The sequence below is a fragment of the Notamacropus eugenii genome, chromosome 1 (assembly GCF_028372415.1).
Source record: "Notamacropus eugenii isolate mMacEug1 chromosome 1, mMacEug1.pri_v2, whole genome shotgun sequence".
NCBI lineage: Eukaryota > Metazoa > Chordata > Mammalia > Diprotodontia > Macropodidae > Notamacropus > Notamacropus eugenii.
The window spans coordinates 102,010,822-102,033,953 of record NC_092872.1 but is presented as its reverse complement, the minus strand read 5'-3'; the positions used below and the strand labels follow the sequence as shown (position 1 = coordinate 102,033,953).

The window sequence follows — 23,132 nt, the reverse complement described above, 5'->3', positions numbered from 1 at the left end:
TGTGCTCTCAAGGCCACTTTGCACAAACATTACAGAAGTAAATGTACACATTTCTAAATCTGATGGACATTTTTTCCAAAACTGGTTCAGACTGCCTAAGTTTCTTCTTAAAAAAAACCAATCTAAGCTGTTTCTGCATTGCTTTTCTCTAACTACAGACTAATATCAGATGCATAGTCTTCCAATTTTTAGGCTGGGTGTTGAGTACTTTGGGAAATATACTTTTTCCCCAGAAACCTTGGGTACTGTGCAGAGTCTCATCTACCTGTAAATTCTATGACCTCAGGAGCCAAAAGGCCTAGGTTCTACTCTTAGTCATGCTTGTAAGTTGGAGCTGAGCAAGTAAACCAATTTTGTCCTCAGTAAAATAAGGGTGTTGGACTAGATCATATTTAAAAGTACTTCTGGTTCTAAAGCTCTATAATTTTTATTCAATGCTGAATTAACCTGAAAAGGTTAAAGTCCTTTTCACCCAGAGTACAAAGTCCTTTACAGTACTATCAAAAAGTGAGTCAGTGGAAAACTCTGCCAAATATAAAGGTCAGCTTCTATTAAATAGCTAAATAGTTATATTTTTCTTTATAGGAATTAGACAACATCCTGTCCTTTAACTTCTGTGAGCCTCAGTTCTCTCATCTATAAAGTGGGTTTAGTACTAGGACTTTTATAAGCATTGAATGAAAAATGTAATGTAATATAAATTTACAAGAATTGAATGAGAAATGTAATGTAACATAAATCTGCAAATCTTAAAGAAATATATAATTGTCTGCTTTTAAAAAAAAATTTTCCTTAACCATGGAGTTAGGAAGACATGTTCAAATCCTGTCTTTGAAACGTATTAGTAGTGTGACCTTGGACAAATTATTGAAGCTCTCAGGGATCCCAAATGACTTTCTCAGACTATGAGATGTACAATATGTGTCCACCTGCATTGTTAGAGGGAATTTCCTCTCAGGGATTCCTCACTCCAATGAAATCAGAGGTCAACCCCCAAAATAAAATCCAACCACTGCCACAAAGAAATCTAAAAGATTTGTTATACAGACGCCTTTCTCCAATCATATTTGCTTAAAATGTGGCACCTTTAGGTCATTATTCCCATATTTACAGAGAGGAACAGTAGCTCAGATCATCAGAAGCCTCAAATCATTAAACGACCACTTGGACTAACCTTTAAGAGTATGGTTTTATAGTTATAGCTCTATATATTAGTCAGGTGCTGTAGGATCACCACATTACCACTCAAATAACGAAGCTGTTCCCAGCAGGAACTGGAAAGAAGTTTGATTTCTTCATCCTGACCTCTGCTCATAGATCCCTGCCCCCACTTCCAATCTATTACCATGAATAGATATCTAAGACTGATCTAAGATATCCAGCCCAAATATCTTGCCTGAGCTCTACTCTTAAATCTCTAACTGCCTTCTGGATATCTCAAACCCCATAGGCATCTTAAATACACCTTGTCCAAAACAGTGTTCATAATCCTTTATCCCCAAACTCTCCTGTCTTCCCATCCTTCCTGTTGCTGTCAAGGGCAAGGCATCCTCCCAGTCACTGGTTCATGACCTGTGTGTCATCCCCAACTACTTATATGAGTCACTCTACATATCTAATATGTAGTCATATCTTATCATCTTTTCCTTTATAACACCTTTCCTCAAAGTCCACTTCTCCATTTACCTATGCACTCTTGGACAGGCCCTCATTCCTTATGGCTTGGACTACTGCAATAGCCTTCTAATGACTTCTAAAATGATTTTCTTAAAGCAAATGACTGACCATGTTATTTCCTCCCCCACCCAATACAATAAATGGAAGGCTTTCTACTACCTGTAGAACAAAATATAAAATATCCTGTTTGGCATCTATATTCTTTCACAATCTGACTCATTTCATTTTTACTTACAATCTATCTGCCTTCCTTAAATGAACTGAAATTTTTATTCACTCTAGTCAAGGAATCACATACTCAGTTTGAAGGAGTTTCAGTAGCAATTTAGTCCAAACCATGCCCTAAAGGAATCCCCTCTGTGAGCTGTGTACAAATCCACTGGGGCAGTGACATGGTGCAGTGGATAGAGCACCAATGCAGGAGTCAGGAGGACCCAAGTTCAAATCTTGCCTCTGACACTTGACACTCACTAGCTGCATAACCTTGGACAAGTCACTTAACCCCAGCTGCCTCATCCTGGGTCATCTTCAGTCATCCTGACGAATATCTGGTCACTGGATTCAGATGGCTCTGGAGGAGAAGTGAGGCTGGTGACCTGCACGGCCCTCCCTTACTCAAAAACAAGGTCAAATACAAGTCATGTTATTATTTCTCTGATAGCATGGTCTTCTTTGGCAACAAAGGACGAACACACACACGGATTCATCATTTGTGTACTGTCTGCTGGCTCAATCCATTTACTTTAATTTGGTTTCTATATCCCACTCAGTGACATCTGTTGAAAGTGTACTCTGTATTTCTTCCTAGGAATCCTGATTAGTCTCCAAAAGCAAAGAGAAAATCATGTAAGACTAGAATGATTAGATACCTAATAAATGATCACCCAGCCTTTGCCTGAAGACCTCCATTGAGGAGAACCTGTAAAAACTTGAGGCAGGACATTCCTCTTTTGGACAGCTCTAAAGTCCAAAAGCTCTGTTAAGAAATTTTTTCTGACATCAAGACTAAATTAGACTTTTGAAAATTCTGCCCACTGTTCCTGGTTCTATACTCTATGGCAGAAGTTCCTAAACTTTTTGGTTCATGGGACCTTTATGAGTCTCGGTGATTTTTCCAAAAGAAATACCTAACAGTTTATTAAGTAGTTAGGTCCAAATGACTTAGTATTTATGTCACATCAAGTTAGCAGCTATTTGAAAAAACTAATATACAAATTGAAAGAAAAAATATTTTTAAATTTCATTCTTAACCCCCCCCAAAATAGTTATTAATGGGACATGTGCACCTGATAGGCACTGCATAACTCAGGGGTGGGGAACCTGTGGCCTTCTAGGTGCTTGGAGGCGGTCTTTTGCCTGAGTCTAGTCCTTTTACTCAGGGGATTTCTTCAGGGAAGTTTGGATTCAGTCAAAGGGCTGCATTTGAGGACCCAGAGGGCCACATGTGGCCTCAAGGCTGCAGCTTCCCCACCCCTGGCATATCTTCTTAAACCTTGGAATCAGATTGGACACCACCACCCTCCTTTCCTATTCCATAATGATTTTCACAACAACCATCACAATCCCAGCTTCATGAAGACATGACATCAGAAACAAGAAAGTTCAATAAGTTACCGGCATAGCTAAAAATTAAAGCAAACAAAAACATATCTCAAACGTTTGAGAACATTGTAAAAGGAACATAGTATGATCAGTATTACTGTTTCGATCAAAAACTTAAAATATCCTACATTATCCCTGCAAGTTTTCTTCAGGCTACCAGGAACTTCAGCTCCAGGGTCAAATGAAAAAAATATAATTTCTCTGCCAGGTGACAGACAACCCTTCAAATACTTAAAGATAGCTATCATTTCTGCCCTCCTCAAAGATATTAATATCTCTGGTTTTTACGTCATCTACGTTTCCAAATATATCCCTCTCCCACCCATCAAACCGTCCCATAGACCCAAAAAAAAAAAGTCAGCAAAACTAACCAACACATCAAACATTCACAGTTGTTTCAGCCCATCTTCATATGACATGGGCTCAGTCAGGATCCCTCACCACACTAGTTACCCTCCTTTGGACACTTCAGCTTACTGATATCCTTAAACTGTGGTGCCCAGAACTGAACTCCATTTTACAGATGAGATACTATGAGAACAGAATAAAGGAGGATAATCACCTCCTTATTGCTGGAAAAAAGGTATAGGCCTTTCTTTTTTTTTTCCTTAATAGGATTTTCCCCCCAATTACATGTAAAGATAGTTTTCAACATTCACTTCTCTAAAATTGAGTTTCAAATTTTTCTCCCTCCGTCCCTCCCCAGAACAGTAAGCAATTGATATAGGTTATACATGTACAATCATATTAAACCTATTTCCTTATTAGTCATTTTGTGAAAGAAGAATCAGAACGAAAGGGAAAAAAATCATGAGAAAGAAAAAAACGAAAACAGTATCTGCATTCAGACTCCACAGTTCTTTGTCTGGATATTAGCATTTTTCATTAGGAGTCTTTTGGAATTGTCTTGCATCATTGTATCATTGAGAAGAGTTAAGTTTATCACAGTTACTCATTGCACAATGTTGCCATTGCTATGTACAATGTTGCCATTTCTATATACAATGTTGCCATTTCTATGCACAATGTTGCCATTGCTGTATACAACGTTCTCCTGGTTCTGCTCACTTCACTCAGTATCAGTTTGTATAAGTCTTTCCAAGTTTTTCTGAAATCCTCCTGTGTACAATAGGGTTCCATTACATTCATATATCACAACTTGTTCAGCCATTACCCAGTTGATGGACATCCCCTTAATTTCTAATTCTTTGTCACCATAAATATTTTTGTACATATTTGCTATAAATATTTTTATACATATGGGTCATCTCTTTTTTACAGGATATAGGCCTTTCTTAATGTAGTTCAAGGTCGTTAGTCTTTTTTGGCTACCACATCACGTAGCTGACATCTTACAAAAATCTAAAAATCTTTTTCAGACAAATCTCCATCTAACTGTGAATTTTATATCTCATCATTATAAAGTCGATTTCTTTTGTACCCAAGTGTAAAACTACATTGATTGGTGAGATCAAATGAGAAAATATATGTGTGTGTACATATATATGTATATATATATATATATATATATATGGTACTTTGCAAACTTTAATGCATTCTATAAATGCCAGGTATCATTATTATTTATCCCTATTCAATTTCATCTTATAATATTTAGCCCAGGGCTCTAGATCAGTGCTTCTTAACCTTTTTCCCATTGTAATCCCATTGTACAGCTTTCCTTGTAGTTGTGTGGCCTGAGGGCAAGCACAATGCAAGGTATGAATGCTTTGTGCTGGAACCAAGGCTATAGTGAAGTTATGCAATGCATAACAAGCACTGTCAGAAACACCTTGAATTCATTATGAGTTTGATTTTTAATTAATTTTTGTTTGTTGTGTGTTGAGAAACCTTCTACTGTTGACAAATTTTTCATGACCCCCACAGTTTAAGAAACACTGCCCTAGACTGTCAAGGTCACCCAATTGTCACCCAATGTGTTTGTTAGTTATCTTTCTCATTTTTATATCATCAGCAAACTTGATAAGCATACATACCATTTATACCTTTATCCAAGTCACTGACAAAAAAAAAATTATGTAGCCGAGGATCAAGCGTAGAAAGATCCCTGGGTCACTCCACTGGAGACATGCTGCCATGTTAATTCTAAACAATTAACAATTTAATTACAACTTTGGTCTGGCCTTCCAATCATCTTTGAATTTGTCAAACTATGTTATGGACTAGACTAGGGGTGGGGAACCTGCAGCCTTGAGGCCACATGTGGCCCTCTTGGTACTCAAGTGTGGTCCTTTGACTGAATTCAAACATTATTCACAATGATGTAGCAATCATATCTCCCAGTCTTAGGTTCCTAAAGTTGAAAAGGACCTTAAAGTCTATCTTGTCCTTTAAAAGTCATCAGACTGCAATTTAGTAGATTCAACCACAGAAGTTTTATCTAACTTAGGATCAAAGATTTAGAGATAAAAGGAAGCTTACAGATCTTACCTCTTCATTTTACAAATACATAAACAGGCTTAGTGAAGATAAGGTGGTACAATGTAAAAAAGAAGAGCAGCTGGGTGGTATAGTGGATAGAGTGCTATGCGTGAAGTCAGAAAGACTCATCTTTCTGAGTTCAAATCTGGCCTCAGACACTTATCAGTTATGTAACTCTAGACAAGTCACTTAACACTGTTTGCCTCAGTTTCCTCATCTGTAAAATGAGCTGAAGAAGGAAATGGCAAACCACTCCGGTGTCTTTGCCAGGAAAATTTCAAGTGTGAGAAATAACTCATTCAGGTTCAGGAGGGGTGAAGATAAAAGAAATAAGTTTATTACATGACTACGGTGGTAGGTGTCTCATAAAATAGACATGCACTCCAGAAACAAATGCAAGCCTTAAAAACTTATGCCCAGCTGCAAAGTCCCTCCTCTGTCTCTCTATTAGCTGGGTAATACAGGGTATATAATTTTCTGATACACCTACTACACAGTTCCCCTTGATATGTCCCCTTTTGCTACATTCATTGTATGACCATTAAAATGAACCTTCAGTCCTCCCAAAGGAGAAGTTAATATTCCTAAGTTTATTACACATGAGCATTCCAAGCAAGACAACTCTTCCTCTACTTAGCTGATGTCTAACCTCAAAACAAGATAAAGCCAGTTGATTTGCTCATTATCTTCTGAGTGAGACATAATTCTTTCATTATGTCTCCCATTCTGCCGATTGTTATTTTGAACTTATGGAAACAAATTTCTCCATTATATCTCTCAATTTTCTTTAATACTAATCTATGTTGATAGTGTCCCTAGCCTCATCCTTAATAGCCGTAGACAGAGAAATTCTCACCTGATGAGTGAAAATGTTTCATCAGCATCCCCCACTCCTTTCTTCTATAATCAATTTATTTTCCTGCATTTGCTGCAAGCCAAAAGACTTTCTGGTAGGTATCTTCTAGGTCTGATAAGTCATGTATTACATAATTTCTGTGGAAACAAAAGTTTTAATCATTCCTCACACCAAGTGAGGTCACAAAGACTCAGACAGGACTGAAAAACGACTCAACAACAACCACAAAGTGTAAAAAGAACTGAATTTAAAGTTAGAGTGACCTGGATTTGAATCTGGCCTCTGCCACTTAGTGCCTGTATAATCTTGGGTAAGTCATTTCACCTTTCTGTGACTCCGTTTCCTTCTCTTCCAGCTCTAAATATGTGATCTTCACATCCTATACAGAGGAACTTGTCCAACACACAAGTAGCAAGGCTAGGGTTTGAGCCTGGATCCTTTGACTCAGATCTAGTCCTCTTCCCCAGCACTGCACTAACCATGTCACCATTTCTATATAGTGTGCTGACTACTCTCTTCCATTCTCTATATTCTATGCAGGAATACATGTTAAACAGGTACTCTCTATTTCTTCCTGGAAATCCTGGTTAGTCTCCAAAAGCAATGAAAAAATGATGTAAGAACAGAAACTCAGGAAAGAAGGTGGAGGCACACATAGTTGGAATTATTTGGCCTGATAGGAGAAGAGACACTCCCTGACCAATTCCTTTACAAGGAACAAAAGTTAATGGCTTTCTTAGGTAAATGAGGAGGAAGGCATCTCTGGAGATTTCATGATTATCTTTGCAGAGAGGTGATACAGTAGAAATTAAAAATCATATATATATCATATATATGATATATATATATATATATATATATTCTTAGTCAGACAAACAGGCTGATTTGTGTTCCTAGAATGTGTACATATTTGTTAAAAGGGAGGGGACCTATTAAGTGGACAGCGATAGCTACATAAAAGAGCATTAACAAAACATTTTAAAACACACGGAACAAAACTTTGAAGTGTATAGGAACTAGTCAATTTTGTTACTACCTTATCATATGCATACGGGTATGTGTATATCTACACAGATATATAGATATATACACATCAATATAATAAAGTAATAATAAAATATATATATAGGTATCATATGCAAATTTTGTTGTTGAGTCATTTCAGTCATGCCCAACTCTTTGTGACCCCATTTCAGGTTTTCTTGACAAAGATAATGGAGTAGTATGCCATTTCCTTCTCCAGCTCATTATACAGATGAGGAAACTGAGGCAAATAGAGGGAAGTGACTTTCCCAGGGTCACAAAGCTAATAAGTATCTGAGGTCAGATTTGAACTCAGGAAGATGAGTCTTTCTGACTCCCAGTCCAGCACTCTATCCACTAGGCCATCTAGCTACTCACCATGTAAATTTAGGGTTTAGTAACTTAAAACTGCACCAAGACCTCTGGAATACCCTGCATAACACACACACAAAACAAACCACATATAACAGAAGTTCTCATACTGTCCTCTTATTCCTTATACGTTGAAAACTTTGTACTTGTTAATGATTAAATTCACAATAAAAAAGGAAAGAAAGAATTAATAATTCATACTATTGCGAATGTAGAGTTGGAAGGGATGTTAGAGGTCACTGAGTCTAACTCCCATGTTTTACAGATGAGAAAACTGAGACCTTAATAAGTTGTGACTTGCCCCAAGTCACGTAAATAGCTAGTAAAATACCTGAAGCAAGATTCAGACCCAAATCTTCCTGAATCCAAGTCAATCCTCTATTATTATATGATTACACTAATATGGTTCTCTAAAAACTATGAAAGCTTTTCTCTGATGGCTGCCATCAGAGATCTTGTCTCTGTCGCCAGGAGATCGCTAACCATTTCCCCCATCTTTGGATAGGGAATGATGCTATATGGAGACCATATTTATCCTCTCAGGGTAAAAACAACAAAACTTTGTAGACTCTATGATATGATGGAGTGAATAACTAATTGGGAACTAGTTACAGCTCTCCCGTAAACTTGACCATGAACAAGTCCAATAGTCTCCTAGGATCATAGGATTGAGAGTTGGAAAATACCTTAGAATTTTCTAGTTTAATTCCCTCCTCATTTTTTCAACATTAAACTGATGCTCAAGGTTGAATGATTTATTGAATATCACACAAGTATCACAGAATCTCAGAGTTGGAAAAGACCCAGAGTCAATTTAGACCAACCTGAACCTGCACAAAAATCCTCTCTACAATATGCCTGGAAAAGTGGGCCAGCCTTGGCCTGAAAACCTCTATAATTCATTTCTGGAGGCTACTAGAACTTGGCATAGTTCTAATTCTTAGCAGGTTGTTCTTTGCATGAATGAAGATATGAAAGATTAGGAGAGGAAATGATAAATGGATAAAGCTCTTGGAAAAGATGAAACAGGTTAAAACCCAGGATTAAAGGAGAAAGGACCATCTCTTTCTCAGAGGCAGAAATAAAGCAGAGTGTGAATGAAAAATTAGTGGGTTTTTGAAGTATGAAATAATGAAGGCATGGTGCGGTATCAGACAGTTCCTCAGGCAAAAATGTGGTGGTTTTAAAGAACTGTAAGTTTAAAATCATACGAATATTTACAATGGCAAAATAAGATAACAAAAACAAAAGAAAACAAAAAACCAAGCATTTTGTTCTTGGCCTACATTTAAAGAAGCATACTATACAGGACTAGGTGGGTGATGGTCCTGATGCTCATCTGTTAGCAATATGATACTCTAGATGTGGCCTGAGAAGGGCAAATAATGGAAAGACAATCACTTGACCAGTCCTGGACAAAATGCTTCTCTAATATCCTTGGGCCTCAGTTTCTCCATCCACAAAATGAGAAAATGTTTTATGAGCCTATAAACAACTTACACTATGGTTTGGATCCATGACATTTTCCCCAAGTAAAACTATACAACACAATAAAAATGATGAATAGCCAAACAGTCACCATACTACTTACAGTGACCCTACCTTTGAAAGTAATTCATAGTTAATCATCTCACAACCTTTCTTTTCTCAAAAACCAAATAATTCACATACCATTTCTCTTTTCCTCATAAGCCCTACTTTCTCCTTTTTACATCATTTCTTTGCCTTCTCTGCCCCCCAGTACTTTCCAAGTTTCACACAGGACTCTTAAGTCACTCCTATCTGTTATCACTAAGAAAAAAGACAGGGATAGGGACTGGATCTTTGATCTCATTAGTTTGGGGAAGTCTCTAGGTGAGGGAACTTCCTCTACCAATGCAGGTCATCCCCTCTGCACTGAGAAGATGTCACTTGTCCAGGGTCACTGAATGCATAAAAGGAAGGATGTGAAACCAGGTCTGACTCTGAGGTCACCTGTCAGTATGCCATGTTGCCTGTGAGCACAAAGAAAAGGTGTATGTGTATATATGTATATATGTAGATAGAGATCAAGATTCATCTGTGAGATTAGACCATGCACTAGATCAACAATATGCTAGATGGGATTTGAAAAGAAATCTAATTAGGATGATCCTTTGTGATGTGTGTACTATAATGCTCTCTTCAAGAAGATTCTATAAAATGAATAAAAGCAAGAGGGTAGGAGGAGCACGGAGAATTCCCTTGACCTAATCATAAAACCACATTGTGTATGTATTACACGTTGTCAATTTCAAAGAATCATATAATTACAGAGTCAGAAGGGATCTGAGACAGAATTCTGTACAAACTCTATTCAAAGCACAAATCTCATTGCAAAATAACTTAAAGTCCAGCCTTAGTTTGATGACTTCCAATGATAGGGGAACCACACTAATCCCTCCATACAAGGCAAAACCATTCCATTTTTAGACAGCTCTAAATGTGAAGAAGTTTTGTTTTTATGTTGAATCTGTTTTTTATTTTATATTAAACCTGCCTCCCTCTATCCCTTGGTCTGGGTTCTATCTTCTATGGCTCAGCTTCTGTGCCAGCAGGGACTGTTTTTTTTGCCTTTCTCTGTATCCCTAGTACTTAGTAGGCACTTAAAGACTTGGCTAAGTCAACAAGGTAAGCATTTGATGATAATGTCTTGTGCTATTTTCTAATTTTCCCCAATTAAACTAGAAACTTCTTTAGTACAGGAGTTTGGTTTTTTTTATGCTTCTTTTCTAGCCTCCAAAGCACCCCATACAGTTCTGGACCACAGGAATTGCTCGATAAATATTTATTAAATTTAATTCAAGTATTCTGGTTAGTTGTCAGAGACAGCTGTTTAACTCTTCCCGTTATAAGACCACACCTCACAATATCATTTCCAAGTCAGACTTCCTTTTTTATTTTTAGCAGAACCTGACCCGAATTATTTATAGAACTAATGATTTAGACTCCACCATCTACATTGTCTAATGCATCTAGAGCACCCGATGGCACAAACTATCTGGCAGGGTTGGATTGCAGTCTTTGGCTATGATTAGATTTTTCAGTGCACTCTCTACCACACTTAGATAACCACCATACTTGAATCCACTTATACAGTGTATTCTTGATAAGTGATACAACCATCCATCAATAATTCATTGGAAAAGGGCTTCTATATCCAGAAAAACATATAGCTTCTGGGGTAGGAGATGACTTCCTTTTCACATATGCTTAGCCTTAGAAGTAATGATGAGTTCTTGATGGATTTGCTCTATGATAGAGTTGTAAATCAAAGGATAAGAGATTTCAATATTAAAAGGTCTGAGAGGTTATCTATTCCAATTCCATCATTTTACAGATGAAGAAATTAAATCTCAGAGAACAAAGTGATTTGTCTAGTCACATAGGTAGCCAGTAGAAGACTCAGGATTTGAACCCAGATTCTCTAATCTCCAATACAGAGATCTTTCTGTTATACCATGATGACTCCTTCCAAAGTCTGCTGTTATATGTCAATTTCCATTTTGACATCATCCAAAGGAAAGTCCAGGTGCATTTGTAGTACAGGAGTTCTGTTGTATGTAATATTGCCATAGTATATGGGCTCTAAAAATCTATTTTGCTCTAGGACAGTGTTTGCTCTATTGAGGGTGGTCATCATGGAATTTGAACTCTGTAACTCAGCTTTCCTGATCAGAAAATATATAATGGGCAAAATGCTCTCCAAGGTAACAGTTCTAACTCTAAAATTCCTTGGTTTTAACTCTAGTACTTTTAAATGCTATGTCTATTTCTTTGGGAAATTGTGCTGAATATAGCATATTTCTTTATTTAGCTATTCTAGGAAGAAATTGTGTTTCTAAAAACATACCAGTGGCACCATGACATAGTGGAGAGAATGTATGACTGGAATCCCAGCTTTGACATATCATAACTATCTGACTTTGGGTGTGTCATTGAACTAACCTCAATGGTTCCTCATCTGTAAAATGAGAATAATATCCAAATGATCTACTTAATGTTGTGGTGCTCAAGGGTGCACCAAGCACTTTTTTAATCTAAAAATAAGTTAGTTAAAATGTTAAGTAGCTTAAAATATATTTTTTTTCAAAAAACACTTTAGGGTCATAGTTTTAGACCCTGAAGGGACCTTAGAGATCATACAACTCAATATTCATCTTTTTCAGATGAGGAAACAGAAGCCCAAAAAGTTTAAGTAACTTGTTCAAGGTTTCTCAGTGAATTAGGAGAAGCAAGATTTGAACCTCAGCTCACTAACTCCAAACATATTATTCTTTTTACCACATCTTTAGTATCTTTCTCCACATATTTCAGAGCTTTATTTTGCATCTCTCTGACACATTTATCATGGTTCACTATGTATAATAGTTAACTGAGTATGAATCTTATTCTTTCCCCAACCCCTAATAAAATTTAAGTTCCAAGAGTTGTGAGGCTCAAGGGGCACCAAGCAGTTTTTAAATCGGATCATAACATTGGTGAACTAAAAATAAATAGGAAAATTACATTAACATTTAGAGAGTTATAGGCTATTTTGTAGGGTTTTTATCCCATGTAAAATATTTTCATCACTACAATCTGTGTATATAAGATATGCCTATAAAATAAAAGAAATAAAAAATGATATTAGAATTTATACAAACAGATGAAAGCTATGCTTCAAAGTAGGCACTTTGAAAAGTTTCATGCTGATTCTAATAAAGCTATTCTCAAAACATTCAAAAAATTCTTTTGGAGTTGCATTCACAGTGAGTTTATGGAAAAATCAGGGGAAAAAATATACAATTACATCTTATTTTTGTATTGTTCTCCACCCCATACCCAGCTTAATCACCACTAATATTCATTGGAACTGTCTCCAAATGATTTTTGACTACTTTAAAAAAATCAGACCAATCTTCAAAGTATGAGGAGTTTGGCATCATTGAAGATATATAACAGAATGTGACTTTTATTTTGAAGACAATTCTTTAATGTATGAGCATTGCTGAAATGCAGCTATGGCCTCAGAGGGGGTCTACTTTGAAAGAAATAATATTCATTAGGATATTTAAGCTCAATGCATCAAAGCAATTTATTAAGCACTTCATGTATACAGCACACTGAGTTAGGTGTCAGGAGGTACAAAGTTTAGGTAAGAGTGTATATGTATATATATAAAATATATAGACTGTGTATGTATATAGTATGTACATAGATGTGTGTATGTAGAGATATGTATGTACTAAATGAGATTTAAATATATATACATATACACACATATTTCCAACTCATTTGATCCTCACAACAATCCTGTGAGGCATATGCTTTTATTAACTCCATTCTACAGATGAGAAGACCAAGGCTGACTGAGGTTAAGTGACTTGCCCAGGGAGACAAAGCTAGTAATTGTCTTAGATAGGATTTGTCCTCATATCCTCTCATCTCTAAGTCCAATGATCTATCCACACATATCAACTTAAAGCTAGGTGTGATCAAACTTTCTTATCACCAAAACACATTGATTTCCAGGGCTAGGAGTCAGAAGGCTTGACAAACCACCTTGTTCTAAGCAAACTGGTGAAATTTCTATCACCTGCTGGATTTCAGCTCCATTACAAAATAAGGGCATTAGAGATAGCAGTAAGGTTCTCTCTTTGATTCTGTCCTTCAAAAGATGATGCAGACTTCTTTTGAAGAGTTCTAATTCTCTTTCTGCCTATGTTACCTCGGTACAAAATTCCCATGTGAAATCACACCTCAGTTTCCACTGAGGAGTGGGTGTATTGACATGTTATATTGTGGCATGTGCTAAACCCAGCAGTTTTCCTATATTACTTTTAGAAACGCACAATAATCAAGAAACATTCACTATATGCCACTGTGAAGGACAAAGAAAGGTCCCTATCCTCAAGGAATTTAAATATATGATGAAGAAAGGATACACATCATACTATGATTCTATGGCCCTACTACTAAAACTGTTATCCAAAAGATGGAGGGGGAGAACTATGTATTCTGAGATAAGCATTGCTGCTGTTGCTGAGTCCTTTAAGTCATGACTGACTCTTCATGAGCCCCATTTGGGGTTTTCTTGACAAAGATACTAGACTAGTTTGCTCTTTCTTTCTCCAGCTCATTTGACAGATGAGGAAACTGAAACAACCAGGGTTAAGTGACTTGCCCAGGATCATACAGTCAGTAAAATGTCTGAGAGTATATTTGAACTCAGAAAGAGTCTTCCTCACCCCAGGCCTAGTGCTCTATCCACTGTCTAATAACTGGGAGCTCATAGATTAGACAACAATAGGTCCCTGCCCAAGCACCACTTAATGGCTATTTCAGGGGCCCTCCTGGCTCAGAGTGAATGTAAAAATGTAAATAGTAACTCTCTTTTGACCAGCAACCTTGAGGGTCTATCCCTCTCAATTCAATTTTTTTTTTTTTTTGGATTAAAGGGACCATTCCTTGCTTCACTTCTTAAAGAGGCCTTTTCACTGAATGGGCACTACCTCACTCAAAGTGAGAACCTGACAATGCCTTAGCCTAAAAGGACCAGGGTCTCCCATTGCACCCTGGGCCATCTCCAGTCATCCTGATGAATATCATGCCACCGGACCCAGATGGCTCTGGAGGAGGAAGTGAGGCTGGTAACCTTGCACAGCCCTCCCTCACTCAAATCCAAGTCAACTGCAAGTCATGTTATCATCTCCCTGATGAAAAGGCCAAACGCAGAAACAACAGTAGCTGCAGCAACTCTGGGCCAATGTAACAATAACATAATTAAAAACAGTAAATATGAGGAATACCAAGAAAAATGGAAAGGAATATTTGTTTTGTTTAACTAGTTATTTGCTGCAAGGGTTTTGTTTTTCTTCCTCTCTGAAGGAATATAAAAGGATGAAAAGTTGAAAATAAAAGACAAAGCCAGAAGACCAGTATCTATACTGTCTGCAAATATATGAAAGAAAACTGTATAGGTAAATATAGGGGTAGTTGGACAGTGACAATGGAAAGGAATATTACAGGGAGGTGGGAAGTGGCAAATTAAAGATAGTATGATTAAAATCTAGTTCAATCAGTTAGAAATGCATATTTGTTTCTTCATTAGTAAAGGCCATAAAATTAGCTATTTTAAAAATTAAAAGGTAAAAAATAAATGCTGTGATTATCCCCTGGACTCTAGGAGTTTTCCTTAAGAATACTATCCCATAGTTAAAACAAGATAAGTGGCAGATCCTAGCCTTGGCAACGGACTGATTATGATTTTCTTGTCAGTAGTTTTCAGCTGCATCCAACTCTTTGTGACCCTGGTTGGGATTTTCTTAGCAAAGATACTGGAGTGGTTGTTATTTTCTTCTTCTGTTCATTTTTTTAAATTTAATTTATTTATTTTTGATTTTCAACATTCACTTCCACAAGACTTTGAGTTAATTTTCTCCCCACCTCTCCCCTCCCCCCATCCCAAGACACTGTGCATTCCGATTACCCTTTCCCCCAATCTGTCCTCCCTTCTATCTCACTTCTCCGTTCTCTCATCCTCCTCCCCTCCATTTTCCAGTAGGGCAAGACAGATTTCTATACCCCATTGCCTGTATGTCTTATTTCCCAGTTGCATGTACAAACAATTTTAACATTTGTCTTTAAAACGTTGAGTTCCAACTTCTCTCTCTTCCTCCCTCCCCACCCATCCTCACTGAGAAGGCAAGCAATTCAATATAGGTTATACATGTGGAGTCATGAAAAACACTTCCATAACCGTCATGATAACAAAGCCTAATTATCTCCTCATTTTACAGATGAGGAAACTTGAGGCAAATTGCCCAGGGTCACACAGCTAGTGTTTAAGACCAGATCTGAACTTAGGATGAAGAGTCCTTCTGACTTCAAGCCCAGCACTCTACCCATTTTACCATCTAGGAGGTCGTAATAAATACAAGGTCAATGCTAATCAGTAACTTACACCTTAAATTTCTCGCAATAGTTGCCCAATTAGAACAGAGTTCTTTTGTTTACCCTTGTCAACAACTTTGAGCTTCTTGGTTAAAGTGATCTAGAACAGTAAACAGAGGATGATATTATTTACAAAATTAGAGACTTTAAATTTAGTCTAATCTCATATTTAATTATAACAGAGGCATCAAATGCTAGTATTGAAGAATTATGAAACACACAATTGCCTTCGTCAGGAGTTTACAGAGAAGTAGATTTTATATTTTGTTTTTGAAAGGAAAAAATAACAACAAATCAAAGGAACAGGTGGCCCAGTTCACAAGTATCACCAATATTGGTTGTTATCCAATCTGAACTGAGAGGGAGGATGAGAAAAAGCTGTTCATTTAAGCCTGGTCTTTTCTCTTGGTAGCTAGAAGGCCAAATAAGCCAACCCTGTAACAGAGCTGGGTCTTCACCATCAGGTGGTAGACATGATGTCCAATTGAATTCTAACTGCTGTTAAGGTGGGAATAGCAAAAGTAAAGGTCTCCCAACTTCTGTTAAATCATTTGCTACAAAAACACCTTCAGGACTTAATGTCTTAAACATGAAGCTGAGGACATGCTGGAAAAATCTTCACAAGAAGAGACATTTTCAAGTTTTCTGTTTGAGAAATACAAGTGGAAACAACATGTAAATGAGAATAAAATGTAGATATATTTATGACTTTACCAGTTGCATGATGGGGCCACCTCTTACTGATGGTTTTATTTACAAGGAAAACAAGCTTGGAAAGCTGGCATATATTTGGCTGCTATTCAAACAATTCCCTCACTTCCTTGTACATATGATGCTTGGTGCCTAATGTGATGCACAAACCAAGCAAAGCAAAATGGAAACGTGAAAATGGACAGATATTTCCTCCTGAAAACTGCTTATTTAAGAAATTTTTAATAACCCTACTTACCAGATACTTTTTGCTAGTCAGTTTCAGTCATGTCTGATTCTTTATAATTCCATTTGTGGTTTTCTTAGTAAAGATACTGGAGTGATTTGCCATTTCCTTCTCCAGCTCCTTTTATAGCTTAGGAAACTGAGGAAAATTGCCCAGGGCCACACAGCTAGTGTTTAAGACCACATTTGAACTCAGGAAGATGAATCTTTGTGACTTCAGGGTTAAGTAACTTGCTCAGGGTTAGACAGCTGGTAAGTGTTTGAGGATGAATTTGAACTCAGATATTCTTCCCTATTCTATCTACTGCACCACCTATCTGTCCCTCTAGAAATGGTTTCAAAGTGCCAAATCTCACTTACTTACCAGTCAAGTATAGTAGGTCTCTGGAAATCATTGAGGTCTTTACAAAACTAATTATAATAGGAGTTTATTTTTTAAAAAAAACCTCTCCTTTGCCATAGAAACCATTGCACAGAAACAGATTTGTACATACTTCCTTTTAAAAGAGTTAACAGACCAGAGTGAGCAGAACAACAGGGAAGTAATAGGTGGCCTGGCTTTTAGCAGAGGCTCTACTGCTAACTAGATCTACGTGACCGTGGAAAATCTCTCACTCACTCCTGGCCTCAATTTACTCATTTTTTAAAATGCAGAGTTTGTAATGGTGATCTCTACATTCCCTTCACATTTTAATATGATTCTATCCCACAATATTCAGGGTCAATAACTCTGTTATGGTATTTTAATATTAGAGTGAGAATATTAGAGAATACTTTGCCAATGTTCCTTGAAAAACAAAAACTCTATTTTACTACCTACCAGGAGGAAGGAAAAAGAATCAGCCCTTATATAGTGCCTACTACGGGCAGGTACTGCTAAGGACTTTTTACAAATATCTCATTCCTCACATCAATCTTGTGGAAAAGAGGAATCAGAGATCAGAAGTATGGATTTGGGAAATTTTAAATGTTTCTTCTGGGTTGAAGAATTAGCAATAATATATTGGAAATAACTCACCCCCTCTAAAATAATAACAAAAGTAATATGAGTTCTTTAATTTATATTTCCCTAAATACTTCAAACATTACTACCATCAGATACTGGCTAAGCAGTCAACTAGGCAAACAGCTGCCATGACATAGCATTACATACAGAGATAGGTAAATAAGGGACATTTAAAAATATTTTAAATACAAGAAAAATACAGGTCATGGGGAATGGAATTCTTTTGCTACAACTCAAGTTGCACTTATTAGCTATGTGACCCTGGGAAATTCACAGTGTCTCAGATTCATCATCTGTAAAATGGGTTCAATCACAGCACCTACTTCACAGGGTTATTGTAAGGATATGAGGCACTTTGCAAACCTTAAAATGTTCTATAAATGCTAGCTATTCTTAGGAATAGTAGTAATAGTAAAAAGCTGCTACCTCGTTTTAAAGCATTTCTCTTTGGCCTTTAGTATCAAAGAGAGGCAACATGATAGAGTGGATAAAGATCTGGCCTTGGGAGCCAGTAAAACCTGGCTGTGGGATCCTGGATAAATCACTTAACCTTTTAATATCTGAGGCAACAAAGATAGTAAATTACAGAGAAGGTGCCCATTTGCACTGATATAGGGAGTTCCCTCCTGAGAGTTTAATATTAACAGATCTTTTAAATATATTTATTGACTATTGAATATATACATTATATATATATACATATATATGTACACACACACACATACACAAAGATAGAGGAGAGAAGGGGAGGAAAGGAAGGAATGGAGGAATAGAGAGATACTCATTGAAATAGAGAAGTAGAGGAAAGAGAAGAGAGGGAGAAGGAGAGAGAGGGAAAGAGGGAGGGAGAGAGAGAGACAGAGAGAGAGAGAATGTCTCAATTGATCTAGAACTAAAAGGGACCTTAAAGGGACCTAATCCAACCCACTGAAGCCCAGGGAGATTGCTGTTTGTCCAAAGTCACACAGATACTACATAGTAGAAAGAGAGAAAATAATAAACAGTCTATTATGGCAGCCTGGTATTTTACAGAAAATCTTCTTTGATACTTTAAAGAACAAACAAAAACCAACCTTGTGAACCAAAACAAAAAATTTACTATGAAAAAGTTACAAGAGCACATATATTTTTGTACTAGAAAGGAACTAAGTCAATCTCGTCTTTTGACAGATGATGAAACTGAGGCTCAGAGAAAGAATGCACCTTGTTCGATTTTCCCAACTTAGAAAACTGAAACTAACTACCCAGTTCTCTCATCTATATTCTCCCCTCCCCCCATCAACTACTTCAAACATCACTCCCATCAAATACTGAATAAGCAGTCAACTAAGCAAACAGATGCCTAGGACACATCATATAGACATATACAAATGAGGGACATTTAAAAATATTCTGCTTACAAGGAAATGCAGATCATGTGAAATGGAATTCTTTTGCTACAACTCAACATGTTACACTAAAGACTCAAATTCTTGACAGTAATACACTGAGGGCACAATTTTAAAATCTTGCCTAGGGGCACACAAATACCTTGTCCCAGCTCTGACTGAACTCAAAAATTTAATTGTGGCATGGCGGAAAGAAAACTGTGCCAGGAGCCAGAAGACCTGGGAATGTAGTAGAAAGAGGATTAGAATGGGTGCCAGTAGGCCTGGATTCTAGTCTCAATTTCATCAGTTACTATCCATGAAGATTTCAAGCGGTTTATATCTCTGGGACTTTGTTTCCTCACCTGTAAAATGAGAATTAAAAAGCTGAAAGGTACCTACAATCACAGGGCTGTATTTAAGAATGTTGTAAAAGTACAACAAAAATATGTTGGCATTAACATTTTTAATTAAATGCCTTTAGAGTTCATCTACCCAAATTCCTAGCATTGAGTTATCAAACAATAAGCATGTAAATGCCAACTATATGCTACTACCAAATAAAATTAAATACAGCATGTACACATGCAAAATCAACACAAATTAATTTCATGAAATACCTTTCCAGTTAGGAGACAGCTGGGGTAATACAGAAAGTTTAATAAGTGTTGATGCTTAATAAATATTCGTGGAATAGAACTACAGATGAGAAAACTTTAGATGAGAGAGGTTTAGTGATATTCTTAAAGAGCTATAAAATAAGCACCAAAGTAGGGACTCAAACCGAGGTCTTCTGACTCCTAAACTGATGTATGTTCCACAGGGCCATAATTTCTATCAAATTATATCTGTTACAGTACCTAAGCCTCTTATTTGTTACTTCTTTTCCCCTAGTAGTACTCCTTGTAAATCATAACTGACATTATTTATACAGATTACAAATGGACCACCTCCCCTGTTGCAGGGACTCCTTCCGGTTAGGAAATTCTCTTAATAAGAACATTCATTGACAGCCTTCTACTTTATCACATTAAAGTTACAAAGAAACACTATGCTTTTCCAGTTAGCTATGGAAACAATTTGTCCTCTCATCAAAAAAGGGAGAGAATTCTTTGGGTCACTGTTTATCACCAAAAATAGCACCAGAGGTTCCCCCTTCCCTACACCACACTCCCCACCAAAAAAAAAAAAAAAAAGTCCAAAAATCTCAGCCCTGAAGCTTGGCTTCTACCTAAAAGCAAACACCTGGGTTTTGGTAGCAGATCGTCACAGAGTGGTGTCCCTCCCTGATAGGAACTCATCATATTCCCTGGGCCTCCAAGAACCTTGGGTTTGTTGGGTTGTTTTCGTTTGGCTAGCAATACAGGCTGTGCCCTTTTACAGACTCTCTGCATAATTAATTACTCTTACCTAGTTCGGGGGGTCTGATTCCAGTAGGTTCAAGGAAAGAATTGATTCACCTATCCTCTGATGAGCTTTATAGTCTACTGTCCTGCACAAACAAGCTCGCTGGTGGGATGAGAACTGGCAAGTCTCATCTGCATGGACGTCTCCTAAATAGACCTTGGCACTTGCTGCTTTCTCCGATCAGCTGGGACAATTATGTCAAAAGCATTTCTAGACAAGTCCCCTCCCTATCCTCCTCCTGAGACGTTAAAGCATCCTCTGAAAAGGTGTGTGGGGAGGTGGGGGCTGGGGGAGGCGTTAGTAGATTGCAGCATTCTCTGTCATAACAACAACACTGCACCTGTTTAGTCCAGCTCCGGCGCCAGCTTCAAGACCTCTCCTGACGTCTAAATGCCTCCTAATAAGTTTCCAGGTCGAAAGCATGGGGAACAGGGGATCTCATCCTCTAATGCCAAACACTCTTCCACCTCTGGTGATCCTACCAAGAAGTACTCCACCACCACCACCACCAAGCCAACTCGGCTGGTGTCACTGCGGACCTGGCGGGGGTGAGGCGGGCACAGGGACAGAGAGCCAAGCTGAGCAGCTGTTGGTGGCCGGCGGGAAAGTCTGCCTTCAAAGCTCCACCACCCTGCCCGCGCTCTACAATGCCCCTCTCTCCTGCCAAACGAAGGCTTGCAAAGTCCCCTCGGGAGAATGGGAATGGGCTGGAGTGGCGGGGAGGAAGGGGAAAGGGATCAGGGTTGGGGGAAAACGAAGAAACCATGTCTCACCCCCGAATGCCAAGGGCCCTGAGAAAGGGAAAGGGAGAGCAGCGCCGGCGGGAAGGAAAGCAAACTAGTCTCTTACCCTGGGGCAGGATCTCAGCGCCTCCGCTCCCCAGACCAGTTGCGCCACAGTCTGCTAGTTCCGGGGATGTTGCGGCGGCGGCGGTGGAGGCTCCCGGACTGAGAGGCAGCTGTGCCGGCTAGAGGAAGCAGAGAGAGGAGAGGCTGGCGGCCGGCCGGCCGGGGCCAGGGGAAGCCGAGGAGAGGTGGGAAGTGGATGGCAACGCCGGCCGGAGCCTCTGAGTAGCTGGGGCCGGGGCTGGAGGCTTTCAGATCTCTATCCAAACTCCCTCAAGACTGTCGCTCCGGAGTGTGCGTGTGTGCGTATGTATGGGTGTGTGTGTGTGCAAGTGTGAGTGCCCGCGCGTCTCTGATTCTTTTCCCTTCCCTTCCCCGCTGATCCTGGGGCCAGACAGGAGCCCCAATTGCCTGGTTCTGGAGCTGATCAACAAACACCACGCACCGTCTCTTCCTAAGGCAGCAAAGTCTCGGGTAATGTAGTCCCTTCCTCTGTCTTTCTCCTCCTCCTGGCACCGAGGGCTAGAGGAAGCGTGAAAGCACCGGCGTCGCCTGGGCTCCGGCTCCGGCTCCGGCTCCGGCCCCGGCCCTGGCCCGGGTGCAGTGCGCGTGTGAGTCTGAGAGCAGCAGAAAGACCGAACTGCGCCGCTGGGCACCGGAGGCCCCGCCTGCTGGCGGCGGCCGCCCAGGCTCTGCCCCTTTTCTCTCCTCCCCCTTTCTCCATCCCCGCACACCCTGCAGAGAGAAGAGACCCGTTTGCAGCAAGCCCCACGACAGTCTCGCTCGGGATCCGCCACCGCTGCTGCCTCCCGCTGTCCCAGAGACCATCCCACCCCTCCTTCTCCTCAAAAGATGGGTTGGTTTGCAATCCCAAAAGATGGGTTGGTTTGCAACCTCCAGTGGCCTTGGACATTATAGTGAGACTGGATAGAGTGGAAATAGGTTACAGACTCACTCCTGCTTTAGGACACTCTGAAGACTCTGATGTGGGTTTAACAACCTCTGATCTCCTACTCCAGCCGTGTTTCTCAAAACTCTTTAACATCAGGGCTCTCCAGGCCGAGACTGTGCATAAGTATTCTTTAGCCTGCAGTGTAATCCGTCATCAGTGATTTCATCCACGTGGATACTCCTTTCACTAGTGCTGATCACAATCCGTACTGTCCTCATCCTGTGCAGTTCCTGACCATGGTTTTTCAGCTATGCCCTCCATTAAGACTCGTCCCAAGAGACTTAAGGACTTTCCAGACTTTTAAAAGTTTTTAATATCTAAAGGTGCCAGTGGATACTTTATATAAACTAAACCCTGCCCATCTGTTGTCTTTCATTCTGCAAATTTAGGATTGGCCCATTTCCTAAACAGAAAAGGAAGTGGGAGAGTGTATATATATACATGTATATAGCCTATATGTATCTATAAAAGGAAGTGGGTCAATATATTATATATGATATACTCTATATCATGGGTCATATATATGTATACATACACACACATATATATATACGTACATCTGCAATATATGTATACCCACATAGTGTTGCAAAAGTCTTAGTGTAGTTTTAAGCTAGTAGTTTTAATCTTTGACCTCTCACTTTCAGATGTCAGTTTTAAATCAGTTTACATCTACCATACCTCTTTCTATTCA

General features: G+C 38.7%; 1 protein-coding gene across 6 annotated transcripts in view; it reads right to left on the bottom strand.

Moving 5' to 3' along the window:
• Positions 1-22,147, bottom strand: part of PIP5K1B (phosphatidylinositol-4-phosphate 5-kinase type 1 beta) — a 338,296-nt gene extending 316,149 nt beyond the window's left edge. For 5 of the 6 annotated variants that reach the window (XR_011967427.1, XM_072611030.1, XM_072611066.1 and 2 more), the window contains exon 1: positions 21,491-22,147. The gene's annotated coding sequence lies outside the window, so the exon portion shown is untranslated. Of the gene's footprint in view, positions 1-6,577; positions 6,715-21,490 lie in introns of all 6 variants that reach the window. The other variant, XM_072611031.1, reaches the window with a different exon arrangement.
• Positions 22,148-23,132: the final 985 nt, after the last annotated feature.